Source organism: Cryptomeria japonica, chromosome 10 (assembly GCF_030272615.1).
Source record: "Cryptomeria japonica chromosome 10, Sugi_1.0, whole genome shotgun sequence".
Lineage (NCBI taxonomy): Eukaryota > Viridiplantae > Streptophyta > Pinopsida > Cupressales > Cupressaceae > Cryptomeria > Cryptomeria japonica.
This window is the reverse complement of record NC_081414.1, coordinates 624,632,182-624,647,663: the sequence shown is the minus strand read 5'-3', so window position 1 is coordinate 624,647,663 and position 15,482 is coordinate 624,632,182.

The following is a 15,482-nucleotide window of genomic DNA, read 5'->3' as shown; positions in this document are numbered from 1 at the left end:
AGTGAAATCATCATTTCTGGAATACCATAAACCATATTTTGTTGTTCCTTGCAAATACCAGAATATTCTCTTTACGGCACATTCATGATTTTCTTTAAGATTAGTTTGATATCTTGAAACAATACTTACTACATTTATAATATCAGGTCTAGTCTGAGTTAGATATAACATTTTGGCATTGTTTTGTCATTGATGTCAACCGGTATGGGATGACTACCGGTAGAAGAGATGGTTGTGAAACATTGCTATGGAGGAGTACATGATGTGACATCTTTGATATCACCTTGTGCTGCAGAACACTAGTATAATAAGAAAGAGTGATCAATGGTGACACCGGTACATAAGTTAGTGCTTGTCTTGTGTGGCAAGGAAAGTATGTCAACTGGCAAATGGAGTGTTAACAATGAGAAGGGTGTTTGGATGGTGTTTGTGATAAAGATGCAGTCATCATGAGAAGATATGACTCACAGTGAATGTGGACACATCAGATCTCATGTGCCTATTTGAAGAAATGTTGCACAAACAGGGAAGCCACTTGAGTACATTGCAGGATGCAGAAGATAAGGTGTCACTCCACCAGTAAGTGGAGATTATCTCTTATTATGCAGTGTCTGCATAAGTGTGAAGAGGTAAAGGAAAGTACTTGAAGGCTCACATCTGATCCTCCAGTGAATTGAGGGAATGCCTTAAGTACATGAGATCAGGACCAACAGAGAAGGCATGCTGAGATACTAGTTCAGAGGAATGAATAGAATTAATCAGGGAAAAGCTAAGGCTAAGAAAATGTAGTTAGAAATAGATTGACCTGATTAAAGATAGAGTCTTGTGAAGGTTGATGACATGGTGTCATCAAGAGTGGTAACCGGTATGTAATCTCATCGTTAATATGGACAAGGTGCAGATACTCGATGGGAATGTGCATGCATAGGTCAGGCATGTCTAAAGACCGGTTTGAGGATTACACTGGCAGATTAAGAAAGATCATGACAAGAAGGACAACTGGCAAGGTGTCATATGCCAGTAGGGTTTGATTATCAGGAGATGGAACCGGTTGTTTGAATGTTCGGTGACTAGGCATAAACCAACATAACAGTGTGATGAGGTGGATACAAACAGTGATGCCATGAGAAGATGAAATGGCAAATGTGCATGAGGTGGCAAACCTGCATCAGATAAAGATGGAATGTACATCAATGGGGTAGGTGTAGAGTTGGTCGACATTAATAGAAAGGTCCCACAAATCATGGGACATGTTGCAGATTGTTGCAAGGGTTTGTGGCTCAAGGTCTGAAGGACAACTACAAGTCAGCTAAGAGTGATTGAGGAGATCAAGGCAATGAAGCAAATAGCATGACGGATCTTGTGTATTTTGACCAAGAGATCTGTTGTTAGGATAAAAAGTAGATCACTAAAGATAGAAGGGTGATCCAGGAGGTACGTAAATGGAGAAGTTGTGTAGACTGGTTGTCTAAAAGATTAGATTGGACAGGATCTGATTGGATTTGGTTTTGCCTCGAGGGTGGTGAAGAAACCCTAACTGCCTATTTTTTTTAAATGGTCTTTTGGCGGGAAACCAGTCTATAAAGATGAAGGCAAAAGACATTATTACATGTTGTTGTAATAGAAGAATATGGTGCTACTATGAAGTATGATACTTCTGCAGGTAAGAGAAAATCAGCCTATTTCTTGACGAGCATCTAAGAAGTGAGTGAAAGAGAGGGAGAACCTGGTTGAAGTGTTCAACCGGTAGGAGAGAAGAACCCATAGTGTTCATATCGGTAGAGTAGAAGTGAAGGAGGTTGTAGAGAAGGAAGACAAAGAACTGGCAAAGTGTTATACTGGTGAAGAGTAGAGAGTAAGGTGGAGATCTAGCATAGTAGAAGTAGAGGATAAGTGTACCGATAGAGTTCATCGATAGTTAAGCAGCAAAAGAGTGAGTCGGTGTAGGAGAGAAGGTATCTCATCGGCAGAGTAAGACATATGATAAGGTTGCAAGATTCACTTGTAACAAGATAACTACTTATGTATTTGATGTTTATATTGTGAACACTGAGTTGTAGCTCGGTGCAAGGTTTGGTGCTCCTTGGGTAGATACCCTAAAGGCAGGGGTTGTAGGTCCTTTGGGTTGTAGCCCATAAATCAGGTAGGGGTTGTAGCTCCTTGGGTTGGTGCCCTAAAGTCAGGGGTTGGTGCTCCTTCAGTTGGTGCCCTAAACTTTGTAACTATGTTTTCATTGTGAAGCTGGATTGGAGCAGTAGACTCCAGCAGCATTGATCACTGAGGTTTTTCCCATATTGGGTTTTCCTCGTATATGCTAGTGTTATGTTATGTCCCTTGTGTGATTGCATTTGTATTGGTCTCCCCACTAACCAGTTAGTCTGCATTGAGGTATATATATGCTCACATAGGATTAGTAAAGGGAAAATATTTGAGAACCACTAATTCACCCCCTCCCCCTCTCAGTGGCGCATTGTGTCTAACATAACAGACCACCAATCATAGACTTATACCTTATCAGATTTACCAGTGTAGAAGTATCCTTGATAGATAATTTCTCACTTGTAGCCATAGGAGTACTTACCAGTTCGGAATTGTCCATACCAAACTTCTTCAACAATTCCTTCATATACTTAGTTTGACAGATAAAAATCCCTTTGTCAGTTTGAGTAATCTACAAACCTAAGAAAAAATTCATCTCACCAATCATGGACATTTCAAATTCATTTTTCATGTTGTTAGCAAATTCCATGCACAGTTTATCTTCTCCTCCAAAAATGATATCATCAACAAAAACTTCAATAATAAAAATATCTTTATCAGTGATCTTATAATATAGATTACTATCAGCACTACCTTTAGTAAAACCAAGCTTCAAAATATATTTATCCAACTTTGCATACCAAGCTCTAGGAGCCTGTTTCAAACCATATAAATCTTTCTTCAATCTGCAAACCATATATTTATCATCTATCAGTGAAAATCCATCAGGTTGCTCAATGTAAACTTCTTCCTCAAGCTTACCATTCAAAAATGCACATTTGACATCCTTTTGATAAACCTTATAGTTCTTATAAGCTGCATAGGCAAGAAATAGTCTAATAGCTTCAATTCTAGCTACAGGTGAAAATGTATCACCATAATCAATTCCTTCCATTTGAGAATATCCTTTACAAACCAATCTAGCCTTTTTTCTTACAACTTGACCATCCTCATTCAGTTTATTCCTAAAAACCCATTTAGTTCCAATAATATTCTTATTTTTAGGTCGGGGAACTAAAGACCAAGTTTCATTCTTCTCTATCTAATCTAATTCATCTTCCATAGCCTTTAACCAATATTTATCCTTACAAGCTTCGATAACAGTTGTCGGTTCAATTTGAGAAATAAGACATACCTCTTCATTTGCCAGTTTTCTTCTTATCATAACTCCCTTGTTTCTATCTCCAATAATTTAATCTTCAGAATGATTTAATCATACATACCTAGGTGTCTTTTGAACTTCAGGTTCACTACTCTGATCATTAGTCACAATTGAATTTTCTGATTCTGTCGGTGTAACTATCTCAACTTCCTGTACCAGTTGAGGCATTGTCAGTTTAGTTATGATCATTTCCACTGTCGGTTCCCTGTCATATGATATAGAATGATTTATGTACTGTTCATCCACTTTCACATTATCACTCTCCACAATTTTCTGCAATCTTTTGTTATAACATCTATATGCTTTTCTCTGAATTGAATAACCTTGAAATATCCCTTCATCACATCTAAGATCAAAATTTCAAATTGATTCATCTCTTTTGATATCGCATTTACTTCCAAAAATTATGAAATACTTAATAGTAGGTGTATGTCCAAACCATAGTTCATAAGGGGTCTTACTGGTCTCATCTTTGATGTGAACTCTATTAAATGTGTAGACTGATGTACTCACTGCTTCTCTCTAGTAGATATGAGGCAATTTGGCTTCCATCATCATAGATCTAGATGCATCCAAAATGGTTTTGTTCTTTCTTTCAACTACTCCATTTTACTGAGCAGTCCTAGGTGCAGATAGTTGTCTCCTGATTCTATTTGTCTCACAATAACTGTTAAATTCATGAGAAGTGAACTCACCACCATGATCTGATCTTAGACATTTGATTTTCAATCCAGTTTCTATTTCAACTTTCACTTTAAAGATCTTGAATTTCTCAAAAGCTTCAGACTTCTCCCTTAGAAAACTCACCCACATCATTCTAGAATAGTCATCAATAATCACCATGAAATACCTATCACCTTAAAAGCTTCTAGTCCTTGTTGGACCACTTAAGTCAGTGTGAATAAAATCAAGTACATAACTATATTTATCATGTATGCTTTTAAAAGAACTTCTAACTTGCTTATCCAATTGACATTCCTTACATACCAGATTAAGAGGCTTCATAATCTTAGGTATATCTCTAACTACCTTAGTTGAACTGATCTTAACAATACAATCAGAATTAACATGACACAACCTCTTATACCATAGCCAACTCTCATCAATATGAGCAATCAAACATGTCTTATTACCAGTGTTCAAGTGAAAGATATTACTTCATGTCTGACTACCGGTTGCAATCTCCAAACCAGTCTTGTTAATGATTTTGCATTTTCTATCTTTAAACTGAAGTTGAAAACCCTTATCAACCAATTGACCAACACTCAAAAGATTATGCTTCAAACCTTCTACATAATAGACATTATTAGTATTATGCTTGCCATCCAAAGAAATAATACCTCTAACGTTGATCATACATGCCTTTTCATCTCTAAATCTGACTTGACCACCATTGTATTCTTGCAGAGACAGAAATTTCCTTTTATCTTCAGTCATATGATGTGAGCATCCACTATCAATTACCCATTCATCCTTATCTTCAACTTTTGCTGCCAGGGCTTTTTCTTCATTCTTGATAGCCAGTTCTGGTTCATCTTCCTTCAAATCATAGAACACCCATTCCTTTCCATTGTTGGATCCACTAGCAGAGTCTTATGTTGCTTCATCTCCAAAGTCATCAGTTACTCCTTCCTCCTCTGCTATGTAGCATTGTTTACTTTTCTTGAATCTATATATGTTCGAGTTAGGCTTAAAAGATTTCTTAACTCTTTCCTCAAACCTTGCATTCCTTTCAGGACATCTAGATGCAAAATGACCAATCTTATTACATGCAAAACATTTGAAAGGTACTTTTCCTTCATACTTACTTCCAGTAGGTCCTTTAGGTACTCTTCTAGCAAATAAGGCTTCAAGTTGCTCAACTTCTTCATCTTCTTTCCTCATGTCTTCCAATTATTTTGCATATAGGGCTTTCCAATCACTTTTGCCGGTAGATGTTGATGATGATGCATGAAAAGTAGGTTCAGACTTTACAGCTTCAGAAGATCCAAATTCTTCAAGCTCAAAAGTAGATAATTTCCCAATCAGAATGTATGTTAACTGAGGTGTTTTCCATTGTTCTTAACTCATTAATTGCATTTGCCTTCATCTTGTAAGCTGGTGGAAGGGCTCTCAATACTTTGGAAACTATTTCATCTTCACTTATAAATCCTCCACAACATTGAATTCTCATAACAATCTCATTTACTCTTTCCATAAACATGGCAATTCTTTCATTATCTTCCATTTTCAAGTTTTCATATCTTACCCGGTAACCATCAAGTTTAGCAATTTTAATAGTAGGGTGACCTTCATTCAGAGTTTTCAATTTGTCCCACATAATCTTAGCCGATTATTTGTCAGTCAATCCCATGATTTGTTGATCAATAAGTGCACACAAGAGAGCTTCTCTAGCTCTGCAATCATTTTCAATATTCTTATCCAGGTCTACAGGAGCAGGATCTTAGATGTCAGATTATAAGGTGTGTATCATTTCTTAGTGATCTCCCAAATATCCTTGCCAAAACATCTAATATGAGTCTCCATTAAAATTTTCCATATCTCATAACTTGTTTCATCAAGCATGGGGATTTCTCTTCTGAAAATAGTTGCAGGTGGATTAGAAGTGTTAGTTGCCATAGGATCTACCTCAAGCGGTTAAGCTTCTACAAAAGAGGACCAAAGCTTGGATACCAATTGTTAGGATAGTCGGTGAACAACTAAGAGGGGAGGTGAATCAGTTGTTAATAGATTATAACTTTTAATCCACAATACAACCTTAAACAAATTAAGTATCGGTAAAATATATATAGATGTCGGTAGGAACAGATATTGGTAAACAATACAACTTAAAAATTAACCAGATAATCAATGCAAAGAAACCATACCACATAACACCATGATTTGTACGTGGAAAACTCGGAAAGGGAAAACCACGGTGGGAAGCCTACCCACAGTCTGATGATAGTTCTACAGAAAGTATGTGTTACAATGAGGGGCATGCACTTGTAGGAAGGCACACTGCCTAGAGCGTACTGCTCATTATAAAAGAGTCTCACTGACTACAGAGAGGATACAACCATCTCAAGATAAATGGACAACAATCCAATAGAGTGAACTACCAGAGATAGCATCTACCATGCCTGATTACAATTTCGGTTAAGCTCAATATCAGAGGACTAAATCCTCTTCTGAATCCAATTGATCACCAATGATCGATCAACTCCTCTGCCTAAATGATATTACAATATTTGTGCATTACATTCCTTGACCATGACCTTTCCAATAACCATGATACTCTACAAAAGGTTTCTACCTCTTATTTATACAAACCCTAAGGCCTAAACCAATTAGGTCAGCCACCTAAATATATTACAATAAGATCATTACATGATTCCATATTATAATGATATGCCATGTCATCTTAAGACCAAAACAATAATAACAAATCCATAAATCATCTCGAGACATCTTGGTAACATGTAGAGTACACATTAGCATGATACTGATCCATAACCTAGATAGGTACCAAACCTATTTTGGGTCTACCACACCAAAGCAATGTCTTCAATCAGTTGAAGCATGATCAAAGAACATCTTTAGCATCTTGAAATCCATGAAAAAGGTGCACCAATACCAATTATGCATTCTGTCACAATTCCTCAATGAAAGATCTATCGGTAAAGCCTTAAACTAGTGTTGGTAAGGGTTTACCAGAGTGTATGATAGCATCTGATTACCAAGCCAATACCAACTGACCAAAAAATTCTTATAGAGCATATAACACATGAAATCAAACATACTTCACTAATCCAAACATGTTGGAAGTGTCCAACAGATAGTCTCTTCTATCGGTAACACTAGATCTTCTACCGGTAACCAAAACTTGTCTATCGGTAACCATCCATAATAGTTATTGTTGACATCAATGACAAAACATCAATGCAACACATAATCAACTCATTCATAATGCCAACAATTATTTCTCTCGATGTCCAAAATATCATACAATTCTTTTGGTAACTCAAATGATAATTCAATTAAGTCTCTACTAAAGTTATTCATATAAGGAACAACTACTTCTTCTAACTCTCTCCTCTCATTATCATCCCCATTTTCATAATATAAAGCAAGATTATTCTAGTTACCATCCTTAATAATTTCATCCTTTATTTCTTCTAGAGACTTAGGAGAAATAATCTTAATATTACCAAATTCCAAGGCTTAATCAATCTCAAATTGTTGCTTTTTCCTCCCTCTAGACCTTCTGGATGGCTCATCTTGGGTCTTTGACTTCTTTGGAGGTGGAGCATCACCAGATGGCTTTTGGAATACATGAGCATAAGTTTCAGTCTCTTTAACCTCTCAAACTTCTTAATTTGACTCAGTCTCTTCCTCTACAACATGTTGTCTAGAAAGCTTCTCCTCTTTCCTTTTCTCAACTCCATCGGTTGATACTGCAAGCTTAGGCTTAGGTGGAGGAACTAGTTTCTTCAAACGGGAGATAGGTGCAAACCTACTAGGTTTATCTTTGGGCTTCATAGGAAGGTTTATCGGTTGAGTTTTGATTACATCGTCCTCCCTTAGAATAATCTGAGCTCTTGCCCTCTACACAGCTTCCTTAGTCACTCCCATCTTTTCTGCTATCGCCTCTACTTCTTTTCTTATCTTCCTCTTCCGGGCCAATTCAGAGAACTTTTGATGTAATATTAAGTCCTCCTTGAAAGTACCAAATCTCACTTCTTTTGCATCAACCGGCTGGCTCAACAAATGTTGAGCATAAACATCAAGGGTGACTACATCAAATTCATAGCCCATCGGAAGAATCCATATTGTCCTTGGCACAATGGCTTCCATTAAACATTGATCTTTGTCAACCATGAAGCAAATGGTTTTCTCATATTTATCTACAATTTCCTTAGGGATTCTTTCTTTGCTCTTCATGGAGGCATGAAAGGTTTTGAAATAGCCCCATAATGTGGATATTTTCATTGTGGCATCTCCTATTCCTCATAATCCCTCTTTGATTTGCATTGCCACCAGTTTATCATAGGCCCATTGAACCTTTCCTTTTACATTGGGTATCTCATTCAAGAAGTATAAGGCCAATCATATAAGAAGATACCCATACTTAAAGGTGTGCTTCTTGTCTTGCTTAATTTTCTTCAAATTTCTCATCACTTCATTTAGGAGGACTCTCCATAGATCATACCTCATGTCATCCTTGAGCATTTGATATGTTGTATATATGGAAGTTCCGGAGATGGAGTTTTATATACTTGATTGATAGACTTTGTAACCAACCACCATCGATGCAAACCTCACATCATGCTCCAAAATATCGTTGATAGTCATTGCTCTATTCTGTTGTTGAACTTGGATCTGGTAGCGGCTATCACTATGTTATTTGATACCTTTCTTAGGGCAGGTACTTCACTAGTTTCACTGAGGCATGTCAAACCTTGAATTTCCTATATAGTGATCTTGTGAGGCCTATCAAGCTATATGAATTAATCATATAGTCAACTTAGGATATACTGAATCCACTCTGCTTCATCGAACAATGCAAAATGGATGAACTGTGAAAAAACCCTTATCCTGAAGAACCTTATATTCTATTTTGAGGTTTCCCAAACTGTTTGGAAAAATGTTTGTTATATAAGGTCAACATATCAGCATTTCCCATCTCTTCAAGATCATAATGGATCTATGACCTAACATCCTCATTATGAAGGATATCGTAGGGTACCGAAGAAAATGCTCCTTCTGGATCATCTTCAATAGACTTGAAAGGATGTTTCTTGAAAAAAGATCTGGCTCTATCCTTGATCTCAACAACCAACGGGGTAGAAATTCTAGATGTTCATGCCATTTGAATCTAGGGTTTAAAACTGATAGCTTCGTGAAATAGAAAAAATACCTTAATTCACAACTGGGTGGAAGAATTCACCTTTGGATCATTGTAATCTTGGTTTAGATCGCCAAATCGCTTCACTTCACTATACTTCTCTATTCTCTTGGTCGCGTTGTGAAAAATAGATATTTCAAATGCCCTTTTAACCTCTAAAAACCTAATTCTGCATTGTAATAAATGCTTCAACCGGCTACCATGATATTCATGACATCACTTACTGGAGTCTCAAATCTTCCTCCGATCTTTCAAATATCATCTGCATATATGATTTAAAATTTTTGCAACCTTCTAGAATTCGTTACAGACCTTTGAAGAGGAGGTTCTATGTTTCTACATGAAAAGCTCCCCCTAAGGCCAAAAATCCTTAGTTATTGGATGAAGATCCTGCACCGGATTCAGGTGAAGATCCATTATGTATCTTGGATTCATCTTTTCTAACCCACATCTGCTTATGCTTGTCTCTGATCTCTTCTACCTTTGCTTTGCCTTTCTCATCTAATTTTCCTTTGTTTACTGGATCATCATTCTTTCTTTTGCAATACTTTGCAATGTGACCTGTTTTGTTACATGTACATCAAACAACATTTCTCTACATAGGTCTAAAATTCATCTAATTTGGTCTCATCTTGCACTGGTTAGAGATGTGTCCAAACATCCCACAAGCATAACATCGCTTATTCTGAAAATTGTTCATTACTGCTCTGTACATGTTTGACTTGTGACCAAAATTATTGCATATGAAACATTGACCGATAAAGGTAGGACCATTGTTCATATTATTCATTCCATTATTCATCCTACTTGTGCATTGATTTTCCATATGACCAGATTTATTGAAAGTAAAACATCTACCATTGAATTTATGACCATTAGGTTGTCTTACCGGAGGATTCTTGCTCTTCTTGTGATTCGGTTTTGCATTGCCTTGTCCAGATCCGGAGGATTTTCCCTTCTCAAATCCAAGTCCTCGCATGTCCTTTCCATGTCTCTGACTTTCTAGCATCTTATCAAGCCTTGCTAAGCTAGCATTGAATTTTTCTTTATATTCATTTGTAGTTGCAAGTTCATCTCTTAGGGCAACAATCTGTCTCTCAAGTTCTTGACTATTTTTCCTTGATTATGTCAACTCAAGCTTCAACTGATCATTCTCATAGGTTAAGCTTGAAGCATTCATCTGATCTTTCAGTGATTGAGTAAGACTTTCTTCATTCTTCTTCTCATCTTCAATCTCCTTAGTCAGATTCATCACAATGAATTGTATCTCATTCTTCAATACAACCTTCTCTATAGAAAGCTTGTCACATTCATCGGCTTTGTCCCGATTTTATTGATCTTCTTTCTCCTTCAGCTTGTCCATCAACTCTTTCCTCTTGTCTCTTGAAGTGTTGGCCTGATCTTTCAAATCATTAATGAATTCTTCTACTACATTCACATTTCTCTTTAAGGAGCTTATCTCATTTCTTGTTGTATCAAGGTCCTCAAGTGCCACACAAAGCTGTCTCTAAAAACTAGAATCCATTGATTCAATCTACCATACCTTTCTCAAGCAGTTAGGCTTACTCAAAGGAACTAGATTCTGATACCAATTGTTGGAGTCAAGGATCACTAAGAGGAGGGGTGAATCAATGATCTGCCAGCAAACAAATATTTTGACTTATTCTTAAACCACCGAAAGCATATGCAAGAAAGTAAAATGTTGAAACACAAGATAATCAACCACAAAATAATAACACTGGGATTTTTACGTGGAAACCCAAATGGGAAAAAATACAGTGGGATTTGAACCCACAATATTATTCCACTGTGGCTAGTAGAAAAACAATATTACATGAGGGGAATGCACTTGCATTCAGGCACACTGCCTAGAGTTCACTACTCAAGTTACAAAATAGGGCTACAATCCTAGAGCAAGGCTCACTGCCTTACAAGAGATTGAAAACTTATTACAATAAGTGAACAACTAGAAAATAGCATCTAACTATGCCTAATATCAATTCCAATTAGGCACAAAATGATCTACTACATTGTTCTTCTTATGTGCTATGTTCTACTCTCCAACTTCTCATCGGATCAACCAAGATCAACATGTGCACGTGAAACTATGCTCGATCACTCCAAAGCAATCTACCACATCACACTATATATATATATCAAAAATCATAAGTGGCATGATACAATGATGTCAAAATACATATGGCTACAATCACCCGAAGGTGTCTACATCATCATACAAACATGGTACAAACAACTGATACATAGGGAGCCCTCTAAGGCTATGATGAACTCCCTCCCTCAAAGCCAGCTGGCCTCAACAGAGTCTGAGCCCTAGAAAGACCTACCCCAAAATCATCTCTCATGTCCTTGTCCCTATCCTAAAACCTATGTTGCTGGCACCTATAAAGGTAATCCACCTCTACCTCTAACTACATGAGCTTTCCTCTCCTCTCCTCCATCTCTCCTCTGAACCACTCTCCTCTTTGCCACTTCCCCTTGCCTTCGTCATTGACCTCTCCCTCCACCATCTCCACTATCATCTCTATCATCTCCACCATCCCCATCCATCAGCTCCCTTGGATTTGTCAGTCGTAGAAATGGATGCTCTGCCCAATATGCACTGTACTCTGCATCCATCCCTGTATCCTCCACATCTGACCAAATATCCCAAGGCATCAGAACTATCTCCGGCATTTGTTTCACTACTTGATCATAATAAAATAATGAACCTAAATGAACCTGATCCCTCATTGTCTATGCATACATCTCTAGCCCCCGTGGCATCCACTGTATCCTACCAAACTACCTACATACTCTATCAATAAACTGCCACTCAATAACATATGGTGTCCTCCCTATCAGATACCTACTCCTAAACACATACGGCAGCTCCACTATGTCATCCTCCCACTCCTCACAGTCTCAGTAAGGCCTCCATACCACATTATCTACCTCATCGATCACTTGGTGCCAATAGTCTAGCATCCCAATCTGTGGCTGATAAGTAATCATATCATACAAATGCACATAGTTGCGCCCATGTCCCCTACCTCTAAAATGTATCGGCCATGTCACCGAAAGATGCTCATATGCCCATACCTACAACATTGTCTCTCTGCACCCCAATCCTATTGATCTGTGATATAAAAATTGATGCAACTCATAATAAAAGTGTGCCAGCAGACACGGTCCCCATGCAAACCTAGTGTGCTCAGTCACCAATGTATCTAGAGTCCTCCCTCATGTCGCCCTATCTGGATATAGGAACCCACTAATAACTCCTGCCAGCACTGTCGGTAGAGACAATACTGTACTTTTCATGGTATCCGAAGCCACATGTCCTGCCCTCATCTCCAATCTTGGATCTTGAAACACTCATCTCAATGCATCCCTATCTCCCTCTTGATCGTAAGGAACTAACTCCATAATGATTGATATCCTCAATATCTTGTACACATCCTCTAAGGTGACTATCATCGCACCCATTGGCAAATGAAATGTGCATGTCTCTAAGTGATATCTCTCAGCTAATGCAAGCAGCAACCCCATGTTCGCCCAAAACTCAGGCACATACATAATGTATCACAAGCCCATGGCCTCAACTGCTTCTCTATCCTCGAATGTCAGCTCTACTCGCAAACTCTGAGTCAAAGGGAATCTCTCTCATGACTCCAGCATCGGTAGGTCCTCCTACAGTCAATCCAATCAACTATGTCAATCCTAGTAGTACTCCCTGTTCATCACAAAGTGCTTCTTTTTTATCCTAGTTCTTATATCTATCATATGGCACTCTATCCTAGTAGTACTCCATGTTCATCACAAAGTGCTTCTTTTTTCTCCTAGTGCTTATATCTATCATATGGCACTCTATCCTAGTAGTACTCCATGTTCATCACAAAGTGTTGTTTTTTTATCCTAGTGCTTATATCTATCATATGGCACTCTATCCTAGTAGTAATCCCTATTCATCATAAAGTGTTGCTTTTATCTATCTTTTAGGGAACCTACTTGAGTGTATCCTCTTGAGTATCTTATCCAATTGACAATGTATTTTCTATCACAGAATTGTCAATTTCAGCCTCCTCTAATTGACAACATATGTTCTATCACATAATTGTCAATTTCTTTGGTACTCCCTGTTCTTCACAAAGTGCCTCACTCTATCCTATCCTAGGGCCTATGCTTGAGTGTATCCTCTTGAGTAGTTTCCTAATTAGCAATGTATGTTCTATCACAAAATTGTCAATCCTGGCCCTATTTGTTATTCTAGTCTTCCCTAGAGGACCTATTTGAGTGTATCCTCTCAGCAACTTATCCAATCGACAGTGTATGTTTATCACAAAATTGTCGATTCGACCTTGAAGACATAAACATGCATTCATGACACAAACGTGCTTACATACTTCATAGACATTTTTGCATTTCATAGATGCGCCTTAAACACACAGGCATGCCTCTGATTTGCATAGATGTTCCTGCCCTACATAGACGCACCTGCACTTCGCAAACATGCTTGCATTGAACATACACACTTTTTCAATCATAGACGTGCCTACACTCTGCACAGATGCGCCTAACCTACCCAAACATGCCTGGCACCAATGCAGACACACCTTCCTATCTTTTAACCTGCTTGACCTAATGCACAGTTATTACCCTACCTAGCATGCATTTATGACAACAATTAATGCAACAAGCTACAAGGAGGTTTTGTGGTACTCACTAGCTCTCCTACATCTGTTGGCCTTTGATATCGGCGAATGCGGTCAAATTTGTGCACCAATGCCATCGTTGTTGACTACACTCTCTACTCTCTCTTCATTTTGATCTCTTAGGTGTGTGGATGACAATGAGGATGTTTCCCCTCATAGTCTATCTTATAGACTACACTATCCCTAGTCTCCCCAGTCAGTCTTCTTTATCCCATGACTCTGTCACTCTATCCTATCTTGTTAGTCCTTTCTCGCCTTTATTTCTTATCAAGAGATTATCTATGATCTTTTCACACATTTTCGTCCAATCTCTCAAGGGTGCATATCATTCCCATCTTGGGATAACTTTGTATCAGTTCATCTTATCTTCTTTGAAACAACGCGACAAGCTACATTGTCTCAAAGAGGGGCAAAATGTAGACACCTAAAATTGTCCTATCTAATTAAATAAACATTTTTATTTATTTAATTATTTTAAGCCTAATTCTTTTATTAATTAAATAAATCTTTATTTATTTAATTCATTCATTTATCCTCTTCTAGCCTTATTTCCTCATTTAAATAAATACTTTTATTTATTTAAATTGTCCTTTTCCTAAATTAAATAAAAAAATTATTTATTTAATTGATCCCACTTCTTCTATTAATTAAATGAATCTTTATTTATTTATTATTTAATTAATTCGTTAGCCTTTTCTACCTATGACACATGTCAATCTTCTCTTAATTCTTACACTACCTACCCTCTCATTATTTTCTTATTTCTTTTACCTACCCTCTAATCCTAGCTGACCATTTATCTTTTACACCTCTTAATCTTATCCCTCCATTTCTTATAGTATCTTCTATATAAGGAGATCCTTCCTTCATTATCAGCCCTAATCATTCTAATCTCCTCGCACTCCCAAGCATTCTATCATTTCAACTTTCATATGCGATCAAGCCTACTTACAACCACACTTTCGTTCTTTATTGAGCTCTTGTGCACACATAAAATCTGAGAGCAAATATATCAAGCAAGATCAATGGAGATAGAAAGAATGGAGATCCAAACCCTATTGGACATGTGATGGTATAATCTTTATGATTTCGTTGATTTACATTGTCTTAGATAATCTTCATATGTTATGGTTGATCTTTGTTGTTGTTGGGCTAGGGTTTTGTGATTGAATTCATTTAGTCTTTCAATATTGTTGTATCCACTTTCACCATAAACAGTTTGAATTAGAAGTAGCCACAAAATTGTTACTAAGTTGTTTATACAAATTAGGTTGTTTCTTAGGTCCCACCATATCATCTTCATTTTTAGTCTTGGGCTCTATTCGGGGGATTTTATATTCTCCTATAAAGGTAGGTGTAAAATCTAAGGACCCCCAATTGTCTTCTAAGAGTAGCTCTTCAGATGAGGAAGTATCTTTACGAGGAGATGGTGTTTCAACTTGAGTAGTAGAAGAATTAGAAG